The sequence below is a fragment of the Octopus bimaculoides genome, chromosome 10 (assembly GCF_046866305.1).
Source record: "Octopus bimaculoides isolate indiv1 chromosome 10, ASM4686630v1, whole genome shotgun sequence".
Classification (NCBI taxonomy): domain Eukaryota; kingdom Metazoa; phylum Mollusca; class Cephalopoda; order Octopoda; family Octopodidae; genus Octopus; species Octopus bimaculoides.
Genome location: NC_142937.1, coordinates 36,964,722 through 36,979,734, shown reverse-complemented (window position 1 = coordinate 36,979,734; position 15,013 = coordinate 36,964,722). Strand labels below are relative to the sequence as shown.

The following is a 15,013-nucleotide window of genomic DNA, read 5'->3' as shown; positions in this document are numbered from 1 at the left end:
ACGGAACAGCCTGCTCGTGAAATTAACGTGCAAGTGGCTGAGCACTCCACAGGCACGTGTACCCTTAACGTAGTTCTCGAGGATATTTAGCGTGACACAGTGTGACAAGGCTGACCCTTTGAATTACAGGCACAACAGAAACAGGAAGTAAGAGTGAGAGAAAGTTGTGGTGAAAGAGTACAGCAGGGTTCGCCACCATCCCCTGCCGGAGCCTCGTGGAGCTTTAGGTGTTTTCGCTCAATAAACACTCACAACGCAAAACCGCGATCCTATGACCGCGAGTCCACTGCCCTAACCACTGGGCCATTGCGCCTCCAGTCACCATCATTAAAGATTAAATAATATTTTCTTTTATTTTCTAAAAGTTTTAGTTGTTGCTTCTATATTTGAAGTTTTTCTGAAGTGTTAAGTTTCCTTTATGACTCATGTAATTCCTACATAGATAAATTTGTTTTATCTTGATGATATTGATATATCTGTTTACAGCAGATCTTTGATGGCTAATTTTGTATTTCTCTTTGGTGTTTTTGCTATTGTTTTTGTTTTTACGCAAACTTTTTTGTTTGTTTTCTGTAGTAACCTTCTTTAACCTAGAGAAAGACCCTGTATCAATTTTAATTCTTCAACTATTTCCATTTTTAGATTACTTTGATATTGAAAATGTCCATCTTACGGCTTTCCCATATTTTCTTGTATTCGAATTTTCATAAGTGATCATTCGGTTCTCTATTCATTGATTCATATTCTCAAGAGATTCTGGATTGTCGCTATATTATTATTTTTTTTTGTTTTGCTTGCCCTAAATCCTGTCTTTTTGATTTATGTTCTCAATAGTTATAATTTTGATGTTTTTAGTTTCATTCTTTGTGTTTTGCTTATTGCTCATTGTATTTCCGTTTGTATTTCTTTGTTTGGATTCCGAGTTACTCCTAGATTAAAATTATTTTCTCTCCAGTTATTATACGTATATATTGTGATATTCTTCGCATCTAGTATGGAAACGCATTCATCTTTTGATAATTTATTCATTGTCTTTGTTTTACTCCCAGGTTTCCGACAGTAGAGGCCGGCAATTTATTTGGATTGTCATCAATTTTGTCTTGTATTAATTTATTCATTTCTGGCAATACAGCATTTTTCACACCCCAATTTCCCCAATATTTATGCATCGGATTCAAAATACGTGTTTCTCTTTTAACAGTGTGTTAAATTATGAATCGTTTGTTTGTGTTGTTTGTCCTGTTTAGTTTTGGTTTGAATTTGGTATTATTTCCTTTGTGTTTGTTACTGTGTTTACACGCGATGGTCAGTGCAAATGCTGAAAATACATAACTCATTTTAGGTAAAGAGTAATAGCATTTAACTAAGTGAATACATTTGTTACACGAGCACTTGTCAGTATCTTCATCCATTTTGTTCAGTTCTCATGGTGATTATTTCTGAGATAATAGCTAATATTTTTCCCGAATTGAAGCCAAATTTCCCTCAGCAGTCGACAAAATAATCATAGCATGTAAAACAGTAAATCTTTATTCAGTACGGTAGGGTTTAACATGTATGATAGTGAATTGAAAAACTTGAGCATCAAAGATTATCCAAGCAGTTAATAAAAAAAAAGGAACTCTCCAAAATGGCGAATCGTTAGCACGCCGGACAATATACTTAATGGTATTTTGCCCGTCTTTTCGTTCTGAGTTCAAATTCCACCGAGGTCGACTTTACTTCTCATCCTTATGGGGTCGATAAAATAAATACCAGTCGAGCACGGGGTTGATGTAATCAACTTACGCCTCCCCACCACCCGAGCCTGTTGGCATTGTGCCAAAATTTGAAACCAATATAAAAACTCCCATTAAGCATGTTTTAAAATTCGATGAAAACAAGCAAGGGAAATAACTCATATAATAGCAATGATCGATATTTATGAACTTGTGAATAATGCAGAATATTCTTTGATATATTTAGCTTTATTATGCCAAAGTTAGAAATCTATATTATTATTATTATTATTATCATCACCGTGGAGGCGCAATGGCCCAGTGGTTAGGGCAGCGGACTCGCGGTCATAGGATCGCGGTTTCGATTCCCAGACCGGGCGTTGTGAGTGTTTATTGAGTGAACACACCTAAAGCTCCATGAGGCTCCGGCAGGGGATGGTGGCGAACTCTGCTGTACTCTTTCACCACAGCTTTCTCTCACTCTTACTTCCTGTTTCTGTTGTGCCTGTAATTCGAAGGGTCAGCCTTGTCACACTGTGTCACGCTGAATATCCCCTAGAACTACGTTAAGGGTACACGTGCCTGTGGAGTGCTCAGCCACTTGCACGTTAATTTCACGAGCAGGCTGTTCTGTTGATCGGATCAACTGGAACCCTCGACGTCGTAAGCGACGGAGTGCCAACAACAACAATTATTATCACTGTATTATACAGCGAGAGCTACTCCGTGTTCACTATAAGCAGCGACCATTTGGAACCACTTAGCATCCCGTACTTGTTCTATCGAAAGTGTCATCTCCCATTGCTTTAGTACATCACGGCTCTTGAGCTGCAACAGTAGAAGCTGAAAGTGTCGAGGATTATTTCACTCAAATTGGAAGCAAGGGGACGCGATTACTGTCGAACACCTCGGAAGTTGAAGTGGTTAGCATCATGCTGAAATAAAATGAAGTTGAACAAGAAGACGTATTAAACAGGACAAATCGGTTGGTCTGTAACTCGGCTGCTGGTGAGGCAAGTTCATGACAGCTGGCCTTCAGTAGTATCTGTTTAAGGTGCTGTGTTTGGGTCCGGTTCTGTCCAGACCTCTAGATGTATATAAACTTGGATGCACGGGATTAGAAGTATGGACACCAGTCTTCCAAAATTGGAGCTGAGAGGAGAATATTTTTGAAAGATTAGAGAGAGGTACAAATACCTACTTTGCCTCTATATCATATCACTTCACCATTATAACTCCCCACCCAGTTTACATGGGAACAGATCAGAGCGTTGCTCTTTCTTTTTTTTTTTCTCCCTTTTTGTTTGTTTGGAAGCGTTGTGTTTTCCCTGTCAGAGGTCCCTTCCATGCTGCCAATAGTGCCTGCAGAAAGGCTTTGATAGGTAATAACTAATGTGCCGTATGAATGCGCTGAGTCTGTGACATCTGCAGAAATTCACTTATGATGAGCTGGTCTGGCTTCCTATACTTCTTCTCATTAACAGGACCAGCCCCAGGGTTGCTGGCGCCCCGGACAAGCTGAACTTCGGCGTGCACAAGCAGACGGTCGTGGAAATTTTCTTGTCTTTGTCGCGTCCTTCTTGGCGCCCCCTAGCACACGGTGCCTCGGGTGATTGCCCGAGTTACAAGTACCTTGAGCCTGGCTTTCTCATTAACAATATTGCAGTCTTGGGAGAGCCATGTTAAAAGTATTATAGCCACAAACGGGAGAAGCAATGCACTAGGTCCTCTACAGATAACTACTGCATGTATACATTAGGATTGGATCCCCAGACTCACAGGCCCTACGGGCAACTGTACAGTGTGTCCATGTCTTTTTGATTTCTCTCAACAGATTGAAAGTTTTTGAAAGTTTCTACACAAATGTAGATCTTTTATGCTTATTAAGAAAATCGTAACTTCTTTCCCGAAACTAAAGCTAAGAAATTAGATACCTTTTAAATTAAAAACAAATTCAGCCAATCAGATGATACTGGTATTTATAACACAGCGGAAGTCGAAACTACCTTGTTTCCATAACAACGTATGCAAGCCAGCGGCTTAATCCTATTGTGATTTGTGACACATATTCACACATCCTAAAGATGTCATGCTACGACTTTAAGCATAGAACAGTGAATCACAGCGTCGAATTTATGAACTTAAAAGATGGAAAGCACGCGGAACTTCTAAAAAAAAAAACAACAAATGAGCGATATGAAACTCCGTTCTATGATAGATTTTTACATTTACAAGTATACAGGGCGGCGCGGACACAATAAATGTGACCTACAACCCATTTCGGAGACTATTGCAGTGCATCACTAAATTTCAGTATCCATAAATTAATTCAGTGTATTGTTACATTTTCATTCATTAAACGTTCTTCGTCTTTAAAAAGGCCGCATTACGTTTTAATTATTCTTTTACTCCATTACTTGTTTCAGTCATTTGACTGCGGCCATGCTGGAGCACCGCCTTTAGTCGAGAAAATCGACCCCACGACTTATTCTTTGTAAGCCTAGTACTTATTCTATCGTTCTCTTTTTGCCGAACCACTAGGTTACGGGGACGTAAACACAACAGCATCGGTTGTCAAGCGATGTTGGGGGGACAAACACAAACACACACACATATACATATACACGACGGGCTTCTTTCAGTTTCCGTCTACCAAATCCACTCACAAGGCTTTGGTCGACCCGAGGCTATAGTAGAAGACACTTGCCTAAGGTGCCACGCAGTGGGACTGAACCCGGACCATGTGGTTGGTAAGCAAGCTACTTACCACACAGCCACTCCTGCTCTTATTTCATAATTTTTCACTAAATGTGTTTCATCTTCAAACACGTATAGTCTCCTTAGACAAAAAAAAAAAAAAAGAAAGAAAGAAAGAAAGAGAAACTTAGCGTGTAAATTTGAGTTCTGTATTTCGGCGTTTCGAAATTGTCACATATGACAGACAAGCTTGAAATTACCCAAAATTTTAATTTTTAAAGTTACATAACTTCTTTAGTTTTAATCTCTCGTAAAACATGATTTTCGTAATTATCATGAAAAACTACATACGTATCGCAATTTTCAAAAATATTCAGAACTGGTGTGCGAAACTGAAAATATAGAAAAGAAGCGGAAAGTAGAGGATATAGAAAAAGAAAAAGAGAGAATTGAAAAGAGGCAAGTAAATAGAGAGGGGAAAGTAAAAGCGAAAAGAATCGAATGGAAAAGAAAGTCTGTAAGACAATATTGAGAGAAAGAGAAAGAAAGGAAGGTGAAACGGAAAGTAAAAGAAATAATAACTAGAGAGAGAGAGAGGGAGAAAGAAAAAGAAAATAATAAAAGACAACGACTCCATAAATAAATATATAAAATATACAATCTGATGCAAGGGAGTTCACTCTGATTGACTTTTACTTCTCAACTTAGTAACTCTTCAATGTTTTCCCTGTCCTGTTCAACACGACCAGAACAGATGTTGATGTTGTTACCAAGGGAATACTGGTTTATCCCAGCTATAAAGTAACTATTAGATTTATTTCACACAAATGTATATATATATGAAGGTATGTAGAGACTCCTTCTATATACATATATATATATATGCGCTCATATATATAGGCATTTAATTTATGTATACTCCGTTTTCTTTGGTGTTTATTCTTAATACAATTAACCTGGTCATTTAAATTTATATATACATACACGCATATATATATATATGTGTGTGTGTGTGTTTATAAACATATATTTTATAGGATGATATTCACTTTTTAAACTGCCCGAAACTCCTGTTTACCCATTTACATTTTCACACCGAGAGTGTATATATCTTAAACATATTGTTTGATTTTCTTACACATGCGTACATTTGGACCTCTGCCCTAATACACACTATTATTAACTATGGATATTGTCGAGGAGCAAGTGTTAGGTTGTTCATTATTTTACTTAACTAGTGAAAGTGTTATTATAAAAGCTGTGTCTGTTTATTTGTTAAACGTTTGTACTTACATGTAGTAAGGACAATAATAACACGTGAAACAAAATGAATTCTAATTGAATTCCCTACGTTTCTAGTGGTCATTCAGTTTGAAACTCAATGGACCGTTCTTAAAGAGCTCCACTCATTACATATTAAAGGAGAAATTAGTATGAAATGTAGACAAAAATGATAACCTGAAATATTTTATTCGTTTAAAACATTAAATCATTGAGTTCTCTTTTTTAAGGTCTGAGACCTTAGCTGTCCGTATTTGTTTATTTTTTTAATGTCTGATGCCTGTGATAATGTCCATGTCCTCTCTACTTCGGGTTTAAATTTGCATAGAATTTTAGAAAACCAGTTCCTTTACTAGTTCGGTTGTGTTGAAGCATGAATGTGTGGTTAAGATTTCTTCTTCATTTTGTGGTTTTTTAATTCAATCCGATGGTGCAGCAGAGTTAATGTCTTTTACCAAAATCTCAGGTTATGAGTGAAATTTCCTCGGCATAAACTTTATGGTAGCCCATAGGAAGGGCTGCTGTTGTTATTGGCAAGCTACTCAGTTTAACACCCAGCATAGGTTTTTGGAGTTCTTTAGCGGAGTTTGTTCTACTGCAAGCACTTGGTTCAATTCTCCACTCTGAGTATATTTCTTCCTACCAATCTTGCAGTCCATGGAATAGTCATAGACATCAGTGGTACTCTTTACATTTCATTTAAGCTCTGGTTGTTTCTGTTACTTTTATAACTGGTCAATCTCTTTGATGCCACTACTGTTACTTGTTTCTCGATCATCTCCTTTATTTTCTAACAGTTAATGATGAAACTGCCTCACTGGTTTTGACAATGGCACCCTCCTAGTATAGACTACCTGATTAATTATGTGAGTGACCAGAGTTTTGTCCTACTTTGCTGGATATCTTCAACATTTCTACAACTATTTCTCACCTGATGGTCTAGCTTATTTTCTTACCTTTATATCCTCCATTACCATGTTGACTTTGAAGACTGCTTGCTGTATTCTTATTTTCAATGAGAATTTTACTTGTGAATCCATACCTATGGATTCATCAGCTGGAACCAGTTCAACTGATTCTAAGTGTATGTGGATAAAGATACAATATCCTTTCTACTATAGGTACAAGGCCTGAAATTCTTGGCGGAGGGGGCTAGTTGGTTACATCGCCCCCCCCCTCCCCAATAGTCAACTGGTACTTATTTCATCGACCCTGAAAGTCGGTCTCAGTGGATAAAATTACAACATCAACAGCTCTTAGGTCTAAATTCCTCTCTCTCTCTCTCTCTCCCATATTCTGTTAATTCATTTTTCTCCTTGGGCAAGTATACTATCATACTACATATATGAACTATATATATATATATATATATGTAGTATGATAGTATACTTGCCCAAGGAGAAAAATGAATTAACAGAATATGGGAGAGAGAGAGAGAGGAATTTAGACCTAAGAGCTGTTGATGTTGTAATTTTATCCACTGAGATCGATTTTCAGGGTCGATGAAATAAGTACCAGTTGACTATTGGGGAGGGGGGCGATGTAACCAACTAGCCCCCTCCACCAAGAATTTCAGGCCTTGTACCTATAGTAGAAAGGATATTGTATCTTTATCCACATACACTTAGAATCAGTTGAACTGGTTCCAGCTGATGAATCCATAGGTATGGATTCACAAGTAAAATTCTCATTGAAAATAAGAATATATATATATTTAGTGGTCACTAAGGAAAGTATGTGTAGATGAATGGTTTGTGAGGACTGCACAAGTTATATACACAGATGCAGTAAGTCAAGTGAAAGCCAGCACAAATATCAGTGATGAATTTAACACAATGATAGGAGTACATCAAGGTTCAGCCTCCAGTCATCTCCTATTAATCACAGTTCAACATATATATATATATTGTGTATGCATGTGTATATATATATATGTGTGTGTGCGTAGTATGGATATATGTTATGTACATCATTTTCCTTTTTCCTTGCTTGCATGGATCAGATGGAATTAGTTGAAGCTGATTTTCTGTGGCTTAATGCCCTTCCTATACGCCATCCTCCACTTGCTTCCAAGCAAGGTAATATTTCTCCATGACAAGATATACTTCCATGGAAGGTTGGAAACAAACAAATGACACTGCTTGTATGACAATGGTGTTCATTTGCAAATATTGTGTGATGTCTAGCTAAGACACATATACACACACACATATATTTACATATGTGGTGGGCTTCTTTCACTTTCCAAATCCAGTTACAAGGCTTTGCTCAACCCGGGGCTGTAGTAGAAATCAGTTGCACAAGGTGCCATGCATTAGGACTGAACCCTAAACCCCATGGCTTCTTAGCCACAACAGCCTTGCCTTCACCATATATGGATGTCTTGCTGCCATGCAGTATTGCAGTTCTAATGCAAACATCATGCAATCTGCTTCTTGTTCTAAAGGCAAAGATCTTTTTATTGCCAGAAGCTGTAGAGGCTCACTGAACTGTTTCTAACCTGTTCTTACCCTGGATAATATACTTTCAGAGCAACTACCTTCCCTGCTAATTACATCTCCTAGGTAGTAAAACCTATCAATTACTTTAAGTGAACCATCTAGGCATTTAAGAGAATCTAATTCTGGTGTGCCCATAGTATGTATTACTCCAGTTCATCTGTCATGCATGAAACTTTGTTTTCTCTGTTAGTCTGTTTGTGTTTCCACTATACATCTTCTGTGTCCATAGCTTATATTTAGTACAGTATATGGAGTTTATTTCCAGGCTCTTGTCTTCTTTCATATTTAACGAAACCTTTGTCTTTGCTTAGTTTACCTTGGGACCTCATGATTCTAGAATTAGTTTCCATCCCTGGAATTTGCTGTTTAATTTCACAGTAGATTAAAGTATGAGAACTAAATCATCATCATATAAGAATTCTCATGGACAGCCAGTCTTAAACTCTTCTGTGATTGCATGTTGAACTGTGATTAATAGGAGATGACTGGAGGCTGAACCTTGATGTACTCCTATCATTGTGTTAAATTCATCACTGATATTTGTGCTGGCTTTCACTTGATTTACTGCATCTGTGTATATAACTTGTGCAGTCCTCACAAACCATTCATCTACACATACTTTCCTTAGTGACCACTAAATTACTGAATGTAGTACCCTGTCAAATACTTTCTCCAAGTCAATGAATACCAAGATTAGTGGGTTATTCTTTGCCATATATTTCTCCTGCGGTTGCCTCATGAGGAAGATTGCATCTGTGGTACTTCAACTGGGGTCTACCCTCTCACAGGTCATTTGTACCTCTTCTAGGTCTACTCTATTATTTGTGCTGTAACACTTTCTGTGATCTTCATAACCTGGTCCAATAATTTGATTCTTCTTCAGTTACTTTACTTCTTTGACTTTATAGCAGTTTATGATGATACTGCTACACCAGTTATGGAGTATGACTATAACTTGATTAAGTATCCAGGTGGTTTCCATGTATCCTACCTCACCAAATATTTTGAGCACCTCTGCAACTGTTCTTGATGGTCCTGCAACTTACCCTCTCTTTATGTCTGTAATAACTTTATCTATCATGTAGATCCCTCTGTAGGTTCAGCATGTGGTAACCCCTCTTTATCCCATGTATTTTCCATGTACAACAACCTCTCATAATAGCACTTCCATACTGTTTTCTTATCTTTCATATTATTGGCAAGTATACTTTCATCATTCTAAATACACTTCTCACTAATGACATCCCAGTTTTCTCTTATATATTGTCTCACAATCCTAAACACTTCATGTCTCTGATCCTCACAATGCTGAATATGCACAAATCTCTTTCTTTCTGCCTCACCTTTGGCTAAATACACCTGTCACCTAGCTGCCCTTCTATCCATTTAATAATGCTCTCTTCTATTACCCTTCTTCCAGTTTTTCCAAGCCTGTCTCTTAATCTTTACTGCCCTATCAACCAAGTCATTCCACCACCACATTACTTTGGCCAGGACTTTGCTCCAGTTTCATGTCTCATCTATAACCCCAAGCAGGTTATTTCATAGAAATTCCTAGTTGTCATCTTTGCTACTGGTAGCTAAATTTTTCTTTTTACGATCAAATGCATCATTAGAGTTTCTATAAACCTATTTCAAACTGCAGGATCTTTTAGTTTCAATATCTTCTTTCTTCATATTGTCTTCTGTTTCTGTGTCTTCATGGCTCTGACTCTGGAATCACTAACCACTGGTCTTTGTTGCATTGTGCATTCCTTTCACTAAGAAAGGTTTTCATATTTACAATAATACTTCTGTCCTATTTCCTGGAGAGAATACAATCTATCTGACTTGTGTGTCCACCAGATTTTTAGGTGATAAAGTAATTGATTGGTTTCTTAAAGTGTATGTTGCAAATTGTTAAATCAGTTGCATCACAAAACTCCACTAGCCTTACATCATCCTCATTTGTTGAACCACATCCATTGTCTCCATCTATACCATGGAAGCCATCACTGTGTTGGCTTACAAGTTCATTGAAGCTGCCAGTCACAATAATGAAGTTACTGTTGATAGTCATTGAGGTAATCTGCAGAAGAGTCTCATAAAACAGGTTTCTTATTTCTTTATTGCCCACAAGGGGCTAAACATAGAGGGGACGGACAAATGAATTAAGTCAATTACATCGGCCCCCAGTGCGTAACTGGTTCTTAATTTATCAACCCTGAAATGATAAAAGGCAAAGTCAACCTCGGCGGAATTTGAACTTAGAACGTAATGGCAGATGAAATACCGCTAAGCATTTCGCCCGGCGTGCTAACGTTTCTGCCAGCTCGCCACCTCATAAAACAGGTTTCCATTTTTCTGTCAGACCTGCCTATGCGGCATATACAGAGGTAAATGTTATTGAATTGCCTATAACTAGCCTTGTCTTAATTAACCAATTACACACTTTGACTACCTCAGTTACCATATCCATTTCTCTGTTAACAGAATGCTTACTCAACACCTGCTGTCACTGTGATGAGTTTGGTTCAGGCCTTTTCCATCTTACCCCATGCACACTGTATATCGCCACTCATCTCCATTCCAGCATCTCCACAATCTCACCACACTTATCTCACATCACGTCTACATTTATAATTGTATCCCTAAAGTTTTGGAACCTACCGGAACGGTAGGTGCATCTTCAGTGATAAAGCTTATTTGATTGTTATAGATATTTACATTCTGATATAGAAATGGGGAAATAAGTGCTTGTGATATATCTTTATTGTTGATATACACAGGCACACACTCTCCCTCTCTCTCTCATATATATATATATATATATATATATATATATATATATATATGCATACATGCATATACACACACAGTTTCATCTGCCAAATTTTAGACTATAGTGAAAGACACTTGCTCATTGTGCTATGCAGTAGGATTGAACCTGTCATATAAATATATATATATAGATATGTTTGTGTGTCTGTGTTTGCCCCCCCCCCCCCCCCCCCCACCGTCGCTTGACAACCGATGTTGGTGTGTTTATGTCCCTGTAACTTAGCAGTTCAGCAAAAGAGACCGATAGAGTATGTACTAGGCTCACAATGAATAAATCCTCAGGTCGACTTATTTGACTAAGGGTGGTGCTCCAGCATGACCGCAGTCAAATGACTGATGCAAGTAAAAGAATAAAAGAATATATATATATGTGTATGTATATATTACTCTTTACTCTTTTACTTGTTTCAGTCACTTGACTGCGGCCATGCTGGAGCACATTTTTACTAGTTTCAGATATATATTTATAATATATACACACACACACACACACACACACACACACACACACACACACACACACACACACACACACAGAGTTGAAGTTTGTCTCTCTCCTTATCTCCTCTCTCTCTCTCTTTACATTTATGTATGTATGTGTGTGTGTGTGTGTTTCTTTCAAGCTGTTCTCTTAAGTGCTGGCAATATTCTCATTCCGACCCTATCCAGAATTGAATAAAAACACTCCTTACTCTCCAGTAAGACAACTCATTCTCCAGTGAACATTTTTCACAAAAAACTGTTTATTTTTGCTGAAACGTTGTGATAAGGAATATTGCATGGTATGTAAATGTAGGTGTGTGTGAGCCGTTATAGCAGGAACTGCTGCTGCTAGCTTTATACCCATGGATAATTAATGGACTGTTATCTTCGAGTTATAGTCTTAAGTTATCCACCATATAATAGACATTTTATCATGTGTGGGCGGTTGCATGTATGTGTGAGTATATATATATATATAAACACACACACACACACATACATACATACATACATACACACACACACACACACACACACACACATATATATATACACATATACACACTTAGCGCATACATTTGAACATCTCTCTGTAGTTGTGTGTGTGTGTATATATATATATATATATATATATATGTATATATATATATATATATATACATATTTGTTTATGTATATATACACGTATGTATATGTGTGTATATACATAAATATATATAGATGCTGATGCATCAAGATATACGTGTTTGTGTATGTATGTATGTATGTATTATGAACGTTTTTACTAGTTTCAGATGTTGGACTGACTATGCTGGAGCAATCTTCAAGATTGTAATAGCTTACATTCACATGTCTGTTTTTGTGTGTATATATATATATATATATATATATATGTGTGTGTGTATATCTTTTAAAAAGTACAACGTGTTAATATTTCTGCCATTGCTGTCACAGTGTTGCCATTATGGGTTATTCAAATCACACGCGATGACCATTTTGTGTTTATACACTACCATGTTTAAACATAGTGGGATTCTGAGAAAATGTTGGAACAATCTTATCCACAATATCAGTACAGAAACAATACTTTCAACAACATAGTAGACTTCTATTACAGTCACAACTGACTGAAAAGTCGCTTGCATTGTTGAGTTAAATATATTCTTAACATGCTAATTTATCTCGTTTGCTCTTCCAAAATCTTTGAATGTAGAGCAATTGGAAAAAAGGCATGGTTGTGTGGTAAGAAACTTGCTTCCCAACCTCATCATTCTAGGTTCAGTTTTACTGTGTGGCATCTTGGGCATGTGTCTTCTACTATATCCTTGGACTGACCAAAGTCTTGTGAGTAGATTTTGTAGATGGAAACTGAAAAGAAAACTGTTATGTATATATATATATAAGACCGGGAAAGCCCCCGGCCCATCAGGAATCACTGCAGAGATGCTCAAAATATCTGGCAGTGTTGGCTATAGCCTAGTCACCCGTATTACGAACCAGGTGATACACGAAGGAGTCATACCCAATGACTGGTGTAGCAGCATCATAGTCAACTGCTACAAAGGTAAAGGTGACGCTTTAGATACAAATAATTACAGAGGCATCAAGCTGTTAGATCAGGTTATGAAAGTTACAGAGAGGGTCATAGCCCAACTAATTAGGGAGCGAATCAATTTAGATGAGATGCAGTTTGGGTTCGTGCCAGGTAAAAGCACTACTGATGCCTAATTTCTAGTGAGACAGTTGCAGGAGAAATACCTAGCTAAGGATAAACCTCTGTACCTGGCTTTCGTTGACATGGAGAAAGCCTTTGACAGGGTCCCCCGATCCCTTATCTGGTGGTCAATGAGGAAACTTGGGATAGAAGAATGGTTAGTGAGAGCTGTGCGAGCCATGTACAGAGATGCTGCCAGTAAGGTGAGGGTTGGAAATGAGTACAGCAATGAATTCCGGGTAGAGGTAGGGGTCCACCAAGATTCCGTCCTCAGCCCCCTCTTATTTATCATAGTCCTCCAGGCAATCACAGAGGAGTTCAAGACAGGTTGCCCCTGGGAGCTCCTCTATGCTGATGACCTTGCCCTAATTGCGGAGTGACTATCAGAACTAGAGAAGTTTCAGGTGTGGAAGCAAGGTCTAGAATTGAAGGGCCTTAGAGTCAACCTAGCTAAAACCAAAATCCTAATAAATAGGAAGGTAGATAAAACACAAACCCCTTCAGGTAGATGGCCCTGCTCAGTATGTAGAAAAGGAGTAGGTAGTAACTCTATAAAGATGTACCCGGTGCAAGCTATGGACACATAAGAGGTGCAGCAACATCAAAGGCAGGTTAACTAGCAAGTTAGTTTTTGTTTGTGGCAGATGTTCAGGTGCAATAAAGACTGTAAACAAACAGGAAACAACTTCTATCTCATTCCAGGGTGAAAAACTAGAGGTAGTCGATAGCTTCCGCTATCTGGGCGACCAAGTTAGTAGTGGGGGTGGGTGCGCTGAAAGTGTAGCTGTTAGAATAAGAATAGCCTGGGCAAAGTTTAGAGAGCTCTTACCCCTGCTGGCGACAAAGGGACTCTCACTCAGAGTAAAAGGCAGACTGTATGACGCATGTGTATGAACAGCCATGCTACATGGCAGTGAAACATGGGCTGTAACTGCTGAGGACATGCGTAAGCTCACAAGGAATGAAGCCAGTATGCTCCGTTGGATGTGTAATGTCAATGTGAATACCCGTCAGAGTGTAAGTATCTTGAGAGAAAAGCTGAACATTAGAAGCATCAGTTGTGGTGTGCAAGAGAGACGATTGCGCTGGTATAGACATGTGGTGAGAATGGATGAGGATAGCTGCGTGAAAAAGTGCCACACCCTAACAGTTGAGGGAACCCGTGGAAGAGGTAGGCCCAGGAAGACCTGGGCTGAGGTGGTGAGGCAAGACCTTCGTACATTGGGCCTCACCGAGGCGATGACTACTGACCGAGACCTTTGGAAATGTGCTGTGCGTGAGAAGACCCGGCAAGCCAAGTAAGATCGTTGCCAGTGCCCCTGGACTGGTTCTTGTGCGGGTGGCACATGAGATGCACCATTTTGAGCGTGGCCGTTGCCAGTACCGCCTGACTGACTCCCGTAGGATTTTCGAGCGAGATCGTTGCCAGTGCCCCTGGACTGGCTTGTGCGAGTGGCACATAAAAGACACCATTACGAGCGTGGCCGTTTTCGTGCGGGTGACACGTAAAAGCACCCACTACACTCTCTGAGTGGTTGGCGTTAGGAAGGGCATCCAGCTGTATAAACTCTGCCAAATTAGACTGGAGCCTGGTGTTACCATCCGGTTTCACCAGTCCTCAGTCAAATCGTCCAACCCATGCTAGCATGGAAAGTGGACGTTATACGATAATGATGATGATGATGATGATATATATATATATATATATATATATATATACATATATATATATATATATGTGTGTGTGTGTGTGTGCCTTTGCATATGCAATTGTCCTCTCCACCACTGCTTGACAACCA

At 38.6% G+C, this 15,013-nt stretch overlaps 1 protein-coding gene across 4 annotated transcripts in view; it reads left to right on the top strand.

Annotated features, from left to right (window-relative positions):
• LOC106879963 (uncharacterized) overlaps positions 1-15,013 on the top strand; it is a 170,051-nt gene that overhangs the window by 13,190 nt on the left and 141,848 nt on the right. The window contains exon 1 of one of the 4 annotated variants that reach the window (XM_052971129.2): positions 5,062-5,216. The exons of 2 other annotated variants lie outside the window; for them this stretch is intronic. The gene's annotated coding sequence lies outside the window, so the exon portion shown is untranslated. Of the gene's footprint in view, positions 1-5,061; positions 5,261-15,013 lie in introns of those variants that run through there. One more of the 4 variants, XM_052971130.2, reaches the window with a different exon arrangement.